The sequence below is a fragment of the Balaenoptera physalus genome, assembly GCF_965194825.1.
Source record: "Balaenoptera physalus genome assembly, chromosome: 8".
Classification (NCBI taxonomy): domain Eukaryota; kingdom Metazoa; phylum Chordata; class Mammalia; order Artiodactyla; family Balaenopteridae; genus Balaenoptera; species Balaenoptera physalus.
Window position 1 is genome coordinate 80,573,622 of NC_138887.1, and position 10,513 is coordinate 80,584,134.

Here is a 10,513-nt window from a genome sequence, read left to right on the forward strand (position 1 = left end):
CCTGCCTCTTTGAAACCGTGGAAGAGAGGCCCTGGGAAGGGTGCTGAGCCTTCTGGCTGCTCCCAGCCTGGTGTCCTTGCCTGATCCTCAAAGCTCCTGCCTTGTTTTACTCTGTTTAAGCAGCTCCTTGGCCTAACCCAGTTCAGGGCTGTCACAGCCTCCCTTGTGGTCCCATGAGGTCCCACTGAAAGGGAGCTACAGAGTAAACATGCCTTTTCCTTGGATCCTTGTTTCTTCCATTACCACCTACAGAGGAATCTATCAGGGTTCTATTTGTTTACAACATGTCACTTTTTTAAGGCCACCCAGAGGCAGGGATTGGGGGGCAAGTTTGCTAGGCAAAAAAAAAAAAAAAAAAAAAAAGACAAGAAAGACATGGCTGAAATATTCCTCAGCATATCCTACAAATACCCCTTTTAAAGTCATGGAAACCACATAGCCCACAGAGCATGCCTGGGGAATTTGTAGCCAGCTATGTTTTCAGAGGATGTGGGAGATGGAGTTTTCCTACTATGGTATTTATAAATATTTCAGAAATGCCAGACATTGGTAGGGTGACCTGGTTTACAGAACTGGAAAAGAGCCATGTTGAAGCCTAGAATTCTTATTTTTCTATTGTAACATGTATAAAAGTTCTGAAAAAAATCAAGATAATCCTGAAAAAAATCAACAAAACCCAACCAACCAACAGACACTGTCAGAGTGGTTTTAGGAATCTATAAAAATAAAATCTTAAATTGCATTTGAAGAGCATATTATTTAATATAGTAATTATGGAGGGGAAGGCTTTAGGGAGTAGAATTGGTTGTTCAATTAAGGAATACTGATTGCTCAATATAAGGACTTGTTTAACCTAAAATTGTCATCAAGAAATTTGCGACAAGGAGGAAGGATTCTATAGCTGTAAATTCTTAGGATAGACATACAGTAGTAAGTTGAAGTTGACTAGCATTTTCCAAATTGTTTTCCTCCTTATATTGTACCAGAATATGTCCAGGTGCCATGACAAAAGGGTTCTGTGGTCAAATAAGCTTGAGAAACTGTCTCCTATATTCTCCCTGTTGGCTATTAATATGAATTATAGGATAAGAAAAGACCTGCAATAAAAAATCCTATTTAACTTTGTTTAGCACAACCTTACTCATTTCTTGGCAGGAGTCTCGTGTCATGGAACCCCTAGTTAACCTCTTATGAAACAGGATTCCACAAAGTACTAGTTTAGGAAATGGTATAGGAGATAATTGAATATCAATTACCTTGATACTTTTGATGGAGAGATTTGGCCAATCCAGAAAATCCTTCCAGTGGTCTGAAAGAAGGCTGAGGTAAATGTTGGCGTGTAAGGAATTGCCATTGTCTTTCACATCTGGCTAACTCCTTCATTGGAAGATGGACAGCCAGCTGGGGGTATGACAATTTGCCTGCCGGATTCAGTGTGCTAGAAATCACAGCCAATTCTTTTATCCTTCCCTCTAGACCTCAGATGGATTGTGGTTATGGCGCCCATCAATGCTGTTTTTTACAGAAAAAGCATTTTTAAAATGGTTGTACAGTGACCTACTATATCTGTGGGGTTGCCTCACTTATTCGTAGGGAACACCAGCCTATGTGTGATCATGGAGCAAGGGAGCGTGCCAACATGTATTACCTTCTAGAGGGAGATGAAATGATTATCCCTAACAACCCCCAAACACACCCCTCCTTAGGAAAACAAACATTTGCAAGTTTATTTTATAAAATCCGCACAGAACTTATATAAATACATTGTGACAGCGGCTGTCATACTGCATATATCAAGAAAGTGCTTTGAAATTTTATGCAAATACATGGGCGATGCATACACTACTGTGCACCCCAAAGACTACTCCATGTGTTCCCGGTGCCAAGGAAAACACAAATGTTCTCCAACTGATTCAGAGGAAAAGTCACCGCAGCCCTGTACCTTTCACAGCCCTGTTCTCTGGGCCAGTGAAACATACTTTGAATGGCTAATCCTAAAGAGAGCAGGGTGGGGCTGAGGGTGCCGAAGGTTCATTTTTATCAGTAACTTTTATAGATTAAGTTCTGCGGGGCACTTCAAGTACATTCACTCGTAAAATTTTCACAACAGCTTTGTAAGGAAAATGTCATTGTTTAGTAAATGCCATTTACTAAATAACCAAGACAGATTAAATAAACTGCCCAAGGTCACTCATTTGTTAATTTATGGAGCTGGCTGGGATTTTAAATTAATTTGACCCTATGTATTTGTAAGAACTAAGCATTTAATGACCACTTATTTGTGTACCAGACACTGAGCTAAAGCCTCTACCTCCATCATCTTATTCTTTATATGAACTTGTGGGAGTGGGTACTGTTGTTTTTTTCTAATTTACAGATGAAGAAATTGAAACTTAGAGAAGTAAAGTAAATTGAGTGCAAAGTAGTAAGGGATCAACTGGGGTGGGAGGGGGCCCTTAACCCCAGGATTTGTTCCTTTGAACCATGTGGGTTTCCAGTTTTCCTTCTAAATTTAGACTCTGGAAACTTCCCCTGTTTGTACTGAGTTTAGGCACAGGGAGGCAGTGAAGGTTCATGCCTTCATGAACTAGGATTTCATAAACACTTAAAAAGTCATTATTTTCCCCCAGATTTTTGATTCATCACCCATTATCAGGAATTTGGTATCGTTTCCACATGCATGGATATTGTCAGTTCTACAACTCTAATAATAGATCAGATTTGGAGTTCTGAGAGACTATTTCAGTGCAAAGACCTCACATCTAAGTATTCGATGAAGGAAATGGCCTCTTCATTAGGGTTTGCAGTCTTTTGCCCAAAACATTGGGATACATGTGTATCTGAGGCTCTCCTCCTTCATTCCTGTTACCCTTTGGAGTTAGGAATGTTTGTGAAGAGAATCATTTAAAATATTTGCTATGCACAGTTTTGGTGCAATACTGCTCCTTTCATTTGCAAGTGTTAAGAACTTCTCTGTTTTTGAAAGTGAAACTTATTAAACCCTTTGAGGACTATGGATTTTGTGGTTGCCCATAGCATATTTTATTAAATGAGGGCAACCATTTTCCAGGCAGAATTGATCCCAGAGAATGGGCCACTTGTGATTTCAAAGTTAGTCTCCCTGGGAGGTTTGCAAAAGAGGGAGTGAGACTTGAGCCTAAAGGCTACCTCAGGCTTAACCAGTTAGAAGGTCAGTGGATCATAGTCTTTGTCCTAAACCACTGGAAACATCTTCCCAGCACAAAAACACAAAATAGTCATTGCACATGAGTGTATTTTTTTGCACAAGATGTATTTTAAGTAAAATGTATAACATAAATGTAAGTGTATTTTCCATCTTCGCAATTTTTGGAGGGGAGGTGGAAACATTTTGTTTTGGTGTTTCACTCACAGAGTCCCTGAACAGGCCTTATCAGATAGTTACTTAGAACACATAAAATTTTATATCTTATCTAAAAATTAAGAGAAATCCTTCACTGCAAGGGCATTATCTATAATCTACACACTTGAGAATATGCCAGACACTCTTCAGATTAAAAATGTATTCATCCAATCTGAACTAGGAATGTTCTGATCATGAGTTGGTCATATAGTTTGAGCTACTTGTTTATATCAGTTCTCTGACCTTGGCATCCAAACTTTAGTAGTTGATGAAGCTCTTTATACATAGCATAGGTCAATTTAGAAAGTGACCCTCTGGATTTCCTGGTCAAAAAAGGGCTGGATGTTCCACCTTCAGTATGTAAACTTTCACTTAATCTGCTTGTTTTCAAGACACTGCCATCATCCTCTAGTTGACCTGGTATAATAAAATGGTGGGTATTTCTTTTTTTTTTTAATTTTTATTATTATTTTTTAAATTTTATTTTTGGCTGCGTGGGTCTTCGTTGCTGCTTGCGGGCCCCCTCTAGTTGCGGCGAGCAGGGGCCACTCCTCATTGCGGTGCGCGGGCTTCCCACTGTGGTGGCCTCTCCTGTTGTGGAGCACTGGCTCTAGGCACGTGGGCTTCAGTAGTTGTGGCACACGGGCCCAGTAGTTGTGGCTTGCAGGCTCCAGAGCGCAGGCTCAGCAGTTGTGGCACGTGGGCCTAGTTGCTCCGCGGCATGTGGGATCCTCCCGGACCATGGCTCGAACCCATGTCCCCGGCACCGGCAGGCGGACTCTTAATTACTGCGCCACCAAGGAAGTCCCTAAAGTGGTTGGTATTTCTGAAACACTGCCTCCCTGAGTCTTGGACATTTACCCCTCAAATATTCCTCTTCAGTACTGGTCTTTAAAGAGAGCCCCTGTGTGTGTTCTGAGTTGCTTGTCTCTGGTCCACTCACCACTAAAGTCCTGACAGGTATTTTAAGTGGATCGGCCTTCCCCTGATTTCCAATCAAAGGTGGCCTTCCACTCTTCTGCCGTTAGCTTCATAGGAACCTTGGAAACTGTCCTTGGTTTTCATTGAAGCATTTAGGGTAGTTCCAGCAAGTCCTAGCTATTGCCTGAACTGCTGTCTTTTCTGTATCATTTTCTGAAATAAGGTACTAATTGTGTTGCTCAGGTAGAACTTTTTTTTCATTCCTTTTACTAGGGTTAAGGATTTGACCTGTCCCATCTATTGTTCTTCATCCTTCTGAGATAAAAACCTCGGGGGTTGCTAGGCATATTGTTGTGTTGTTATAGAGCCGCCGTCCACTCAGACCTCATACATGACCTGGTAAACTGTTCACCCAGCTGCTGCCTCTCTGAGGTACCTACTCTCTTCCGGCTTCTCTGAAGCATGTTCTGGCCAGGACTACAAGACAATGCTTCTGAACGTCACCTAAGATTATTCCAGGAGAAGCTCGATTTAACATCACTCATTGTTTCTACAAGAGGCCAAACACTTCCTCTTTCTGCCTGGCCCATATATGAGTCCATTTGCCAGAGAATATACCTGTGCTTTGTCTATAGGTGCTATTTTATACTAGATATCGCCCACACTGATCATCTTTCTAGGAAGATGGCCAGCCTTCCTAGAAAGTAATAGAGGAAATATCTCTTTTCTGTGCTGGACAAGATTCCATCTTCTCCCACGTCTGTCTGCCATTGTCCCCTCTGTTTGGCATTGCCACCATTTTTCCAGGCACTTTGATTCTCAGCCTGGCATAGATACTGCTTACCCCCTCTTGGATTGCACAATACCACTAATATCCTGGAGGCCTCCAACGACAAGCAGTGTGGAGGGGAAGTGGGAAAGAAGGACCAATTCCATTTTCCTTTTTGTGTGTTTTACTCAATTATAGGAATCCCAAATCAGTGGGCCTGTATTTGAATATTTCACAGTTCTTTTAGGCTTTACTTTCAGCATCTTTCTTCCCCAGGACCAACATGGACATCCATGGCAGTGGACTTGGGATGACTTGAGTGACAGATGCCAAGCTATGTTTACAGTAATACCTTCCTTCTGTAACTAGGCTCAGTAAGTAGGGGGTTCTGTTGTGCTGCATCTCTTCCTCCCTTAAGATGGGGTTTGCTCTCACAAGAAGACAAACAGGTGAACCTCTCTCTTTCACTGGACTTGCGCAAACATGTCAGAACACGAGCTGGGAGCCCTCCACCACAGCTGTTTCCAACAGCTTGTACGCTTCTTTTCCTTTGATCATATTGGGCCTAGATTACTGTTATCCCCAAAGCTTGCCAAGATTGAGTTACAGCCTGATTGTCTCAAAACACAAACTTAGAATTGGTTGACAAGACCAGTACCCAGGGGGCATCACTAGTTTGAATGAATAGTTCCAGGAACCTCTAGTCTCCCTGGACAGTGTCCCCTGATGGAGGCCAGAGTGTTTATTGGACTCCATGATTATTGTACTCATGGCATTTTAGATTTTGTTAGAATTTTAGGGAATTGTCACTCGATACAAAGTAGAGAACTGCACATAGTAATGTATATTGAATGGAGATTCTGAAAATTTTCATTTAAAGACCACAGTGTCTAACATTACAGAAACTCAAATGTGTGCTGCATGGATGAACAAAAGCCAAAATGCTGTGCCTCAACAATTGCTATTCAGAAATTAAAACAAAGTTTAAATGTAATCTTATTTTTCTGTAGTGTGTTCAGTCATACTATATTTATGAAATATCTCAAAGACTTCTAAGTCTCATTTTGTCAGTACAATAAGGGGATCCAGATTTATCTTAATTAAGATTAGTTTATTTCAAGGCAACAGATATTTTTGGGCCTTAGGAAACATTACTGGAGCGCAAACGTTTTTGAGTTATTCCAGTTTTAACTGTCAACCCAACAAGTAGGTGTTTAACTGAAAACCAAACACTTCTGACGTTACTGTGGTCTCGCTGTGGCACTGGGAAGACAAAAGTACTTGAGAAAGACAGAAGTACTTGAGAAAGACAGAAGAAAGATGAACATACCTTCTGCCCTCAGTGAACTCTCAACCCAGTTTGGGCAAATGATGCCGAAATCCAAACGAAAGACTGTGGAAACAAAATAAAACAATATACGAAGCATGTGGTATCCATAAAGTATTTCTGGTGGCCAAAACTTAAAGGTCAACAGAAAGGTTTTAGAGGAGCAGTCCATCAGCAATGCTTGGGTTTCTGTCTGCGGGTCAGTATTTCTAGAGATGCTTGCGTCCATCAAAGGCTTTCGTGTGGCTTCCTCCTTAGTGCACATCCAGCTTTGCTGCGGTGTAGACAGCCTGGGGAACATGAAAAATGCCCTTTCTCCTGCACAATGGTGTTATTTCCTTCCTTTCAGGAATGGCTCATAACTCACAGGAGGTGTGAGTTCTGAATGATCGTGCTTTTCATCTCCCTGGAATTGGGCCAGACTGTAGATAAAGCGTTTGATGTGTCAGCAGTAGGCTTGTAACAGCTTTGACTACTTACACGATGATGAAAGGTTGAACTTTGATAAAAATGGCAAGAAAAGGAAAAGGGCTCGTTTTCTTTCTTTCTTTTGCTGTTTTTTTTTTCCTTTGGACGGCAGTTGAGAAATGTCCTACCGGGTGGTCTGGGAGGTCTCTGGGAATCTGAAACATCAGGAGGGTGTTCTCCTGTGGATTTGTTTGTTTATTTATTGATTGTTTCAGAGAGGGAACCCCCATGCTTACCAGTAAGGCAGGGCCAGATTCTCAGGGCCCTTATCAGCAAGTCCTACCTCTTTGCTCACTGAGCCCTGGAAAGAGGCATCACATCCTTCAGGGCAGATCACTTCTGCTCCAACTGTCCCTCAGCCTTCAGTACCTACCTGCAGACACCAAACGAACCAGGGCTGGCAAATCTGCTCTAATTCCCAGGGCTTTCTTTCCTTATCCCTCGTGTTTCAGGGCATTTGCTCAGAGATCTCGGTCCTCTAGGGTGGTCTTATCTTCCTGCTTCTATAATCGACAAAGAAAGGAGTAAAATATTTGTGGAAACCCCCAACCAGTTGGAATTTGCCTCTAACAGTATCCCAGTCTTATCAGTGATTTGTGTGTCTGCCTGCGTGGAAAGCTGCGTTTGGGGAAGAGGAAGAAGTTTGAAATTTTCTTTTTCAATGCAGAAACATTAAAAACAAACAAACAAAACAAACAAAGCCCTGCCATTCAGCTAAGTGACAAGAAAGAGCTAAGAGCAAGGACTCAAAGAGGAAGACATGAATTTTACCTTTAAATATGAGGCTGAAGCAAACACAAAACGGAAACCCCCTTTGAAAACGGTGTTAGTGAAGAAATAATAAACACATTTACATCACCTATTTATTTATGACTCTAATATTTATTTCGCAAAATTATGACCTTTGACTCTGCCTCCGTGGGCACTTGAAGTCCACTGCTGTCTCCACAGCTGGGCTGGGCCTGCTCACCTGGGCAGCTGCTGAAAATAAGCCTTGAGCTGGCAGCAGGGGAGGCCTGGCTGTGGTAGCACATGACCCGCCACCCCCGCCCAGCCGAGGCCATGCAGGGGTATCTCTGTAATTCCCTGCAAGTATCTCTGAATAGGATGAACACAGTCAAGCTCTCTGGGAGTCATCTGTCTGGCCATCAGAGGACACTCAAGTTCCTGCAGGGCTCACTGGCATGGGCCAGAGGGTGACATGTCATACAATTTGGTGGGAACTTCAATTTAAGGGCCCTGAAGAGACCTGTTGGCAAACAGGGTGGGTTTCCTCCCTCCTTAACACCCAAAAAGTTGCTCCTGAAGATGTCCAGCAGCACTTACGATCGCGGCCTGTGACAATAAGGAGAGAGTGAATAAGGTGAGAAAATCAAATTGTCTGGATTGAATGTCACCTTCTGAAAGGTAGAATGAAATAACTAGAGATGCGCATAGGAAGAAGAACAAACAGGAAGTGATGAACTTGTTCAGTCCAGCAATCATATGACCGAGGTTTAAATTGAGATTCCTGGCTATCTTTTCCTTTCTGAAAAACATGGGAAAAACTGGCTTGTTCAGTGAGGGCAAGGCTGATAGAACAGGTTATTATAGTGTGTTGTAGTGACATTAGACCTGAAATATTACATCTGGGACTGTACAGTGAAATTAAATGTCATTTCTTTAATAATAATTTTGTTAGGCAGAATAATGGCTCCCTGACTGCCAAGATGTCCACATCCTAATCCCCCAAACCTGTGACTGTCACATTATATGGCAAAAGGGATTTTGCAGATATGATTAAGAATTTTGAGATGGGGAGATCATCCTGGATTATCTGGATGGGCCCTTTTTACAGGCCTCCTTATAAAAGGGAAGCAGGAGGGTCAGAGTCAGAGGAGATGTGGTAATGCAAACAAGGGCCAGGGTCAGAGAGAGATTTGAAGACACTACACTGACGCCTTTGGTGACGGAGAAAGGAGGCCATGAGCCAAGGAAGGCAGGCAGCGCCTAGAAGCCAGAAGACACGAGGAAACAGATTCTTCCCTAGAGTCTATAGACGGAATGCAGCCCTGCCGACGCTTTGATTTTAGCCCAGTGAAAATTTTTATTTATTTATTTATTTATTTATTTATTTATTTATGGCTGTGTTGGGTCTTCGTTTCTGTGCGAGGGCTTTCTCTAGTTGTGGCAAGCGGGGGCCACTCTTCATCGCGGTGCGCGGGCCTCTCACTATCGCAGCCTCTCTTGTTGCGGAGCACAGGCTCCAGACGCGCAGGCTCAGCAATTGTGGCTCATGGGCCTAGTCGCTCCGCGGCATGTGGGATCTTCCCAGACCAGGGCTCGAACCCGTGTCCCCTGCATTGGTACGCAGATTCTCAACCACTGTGCCACCAGGGAAGCCCGCCCAGTGAAATTGATTTCAGACTTCTGACCTCCAGAATTGTGAGATTATAAATGTGTGCTGTTTTAAGTCACTAAGTCTGTGTGATAATTTGTTACAGCAGCAATAGGAAATCAAAACAACAATATGAACAACAATACCCATTGGATTTAGAAACATTAATTGATGGGAAAAATAAAAGGAATTTGGCGCAGGCTGATTCTTAAAGCAGATCTTGATTTTCTGACTGTGAAGAAAGAAAAAGGTTTTTGTTTTTATCAGCCCTGTGGGCACTTCTCAGGGGTCATTGTTTGCACAAGATTTTCATGGGACAAAATAAATATCTTGGCCAAGCTTTGCTGACATATCCTTGACTCTCAGTGTAGAATTGAAGTTGAGTTTTGTTTTATGACTTGGAAACAAAAACCCATGCATAGCATAATGTTCAGCTTCTCGGGGTAGAACGTCTCCAGGATCCGCACAGATGGTGATGATAAAGGCTGAGTCGGACTCAGCACAGATGCCTTGGAGAAGCACAATTCAACCCCATCCATCGCAGTCACCCATTCCTTCCCTCCTGCCTTCTTCCTCCACAGGCCTGAATAAAAGTAGCCTTCAGCTACCAGAGAGGTGAAATGGGGCCCGATTCTTCTCTCAGAGAGGAGAACTCCACCTGAAAAATGTTCTCCATCATTCAGAACACGTCTTGATCACATGTTACAAGCTATGATGTGCACTAGCTGCTGGAGAAACTCACAAGAGGAATAAGCCTTAATCCCTGCTCGCTGGAAGCTCCTGTTCGTGAGGCATTTGCAAAATGCAATGCCTTGGACGGCAGCATCCAACTCAGCTGGGAAAGTTATTAAAAATGCAGATTCCTGGACTGTGGCTTGCGAAAACATTGGTCTAGTGCAGTGGTTCTCAACTGGAATTGATTTCGTCCCCCAGGGACATTTGGCAGTGTCTGGAGACGTTCCTGTTTATAACAACAGAGGGATGAAGGGAGATAGTGGCATCTAGTGAATAGAGGCCAGGGATGTTGCTAAACATCCTACGATGCACACAATGGCCTCCTGAAACAAAGACTTATCTGACTCAAAACATCAATAATGCCAAAGTTGAAAAGCCATAGTCTAGTGGGTAAGTCTCACAACCTCCCACACAAATTATTATGCCCTATGGTGTATACATATATGCCTATGTAGTGTGTGTTTATCTATATATACCTTTCTCTCTCTCTCTCTCTCTCTCTCTCTCTCTCTCTCCCATTGTAGTGGGCTTATC

The 10,513-nt window shown here is 42.7% G+C and overlaps 1 protein-coding gene across 3 annotated transcripts in view; it reads left to right on the forward strand.

Moving 5' to 3' along the window:
- BMPER (BMP binding endothelial regulator) overlaps positions 1 to 10,513 on the forward strand; it is a 255,137-nt gene that overhangs the window by 121,958 nt on the left and 122,666 nt on the right. The window lies entirely within an intron of this gene.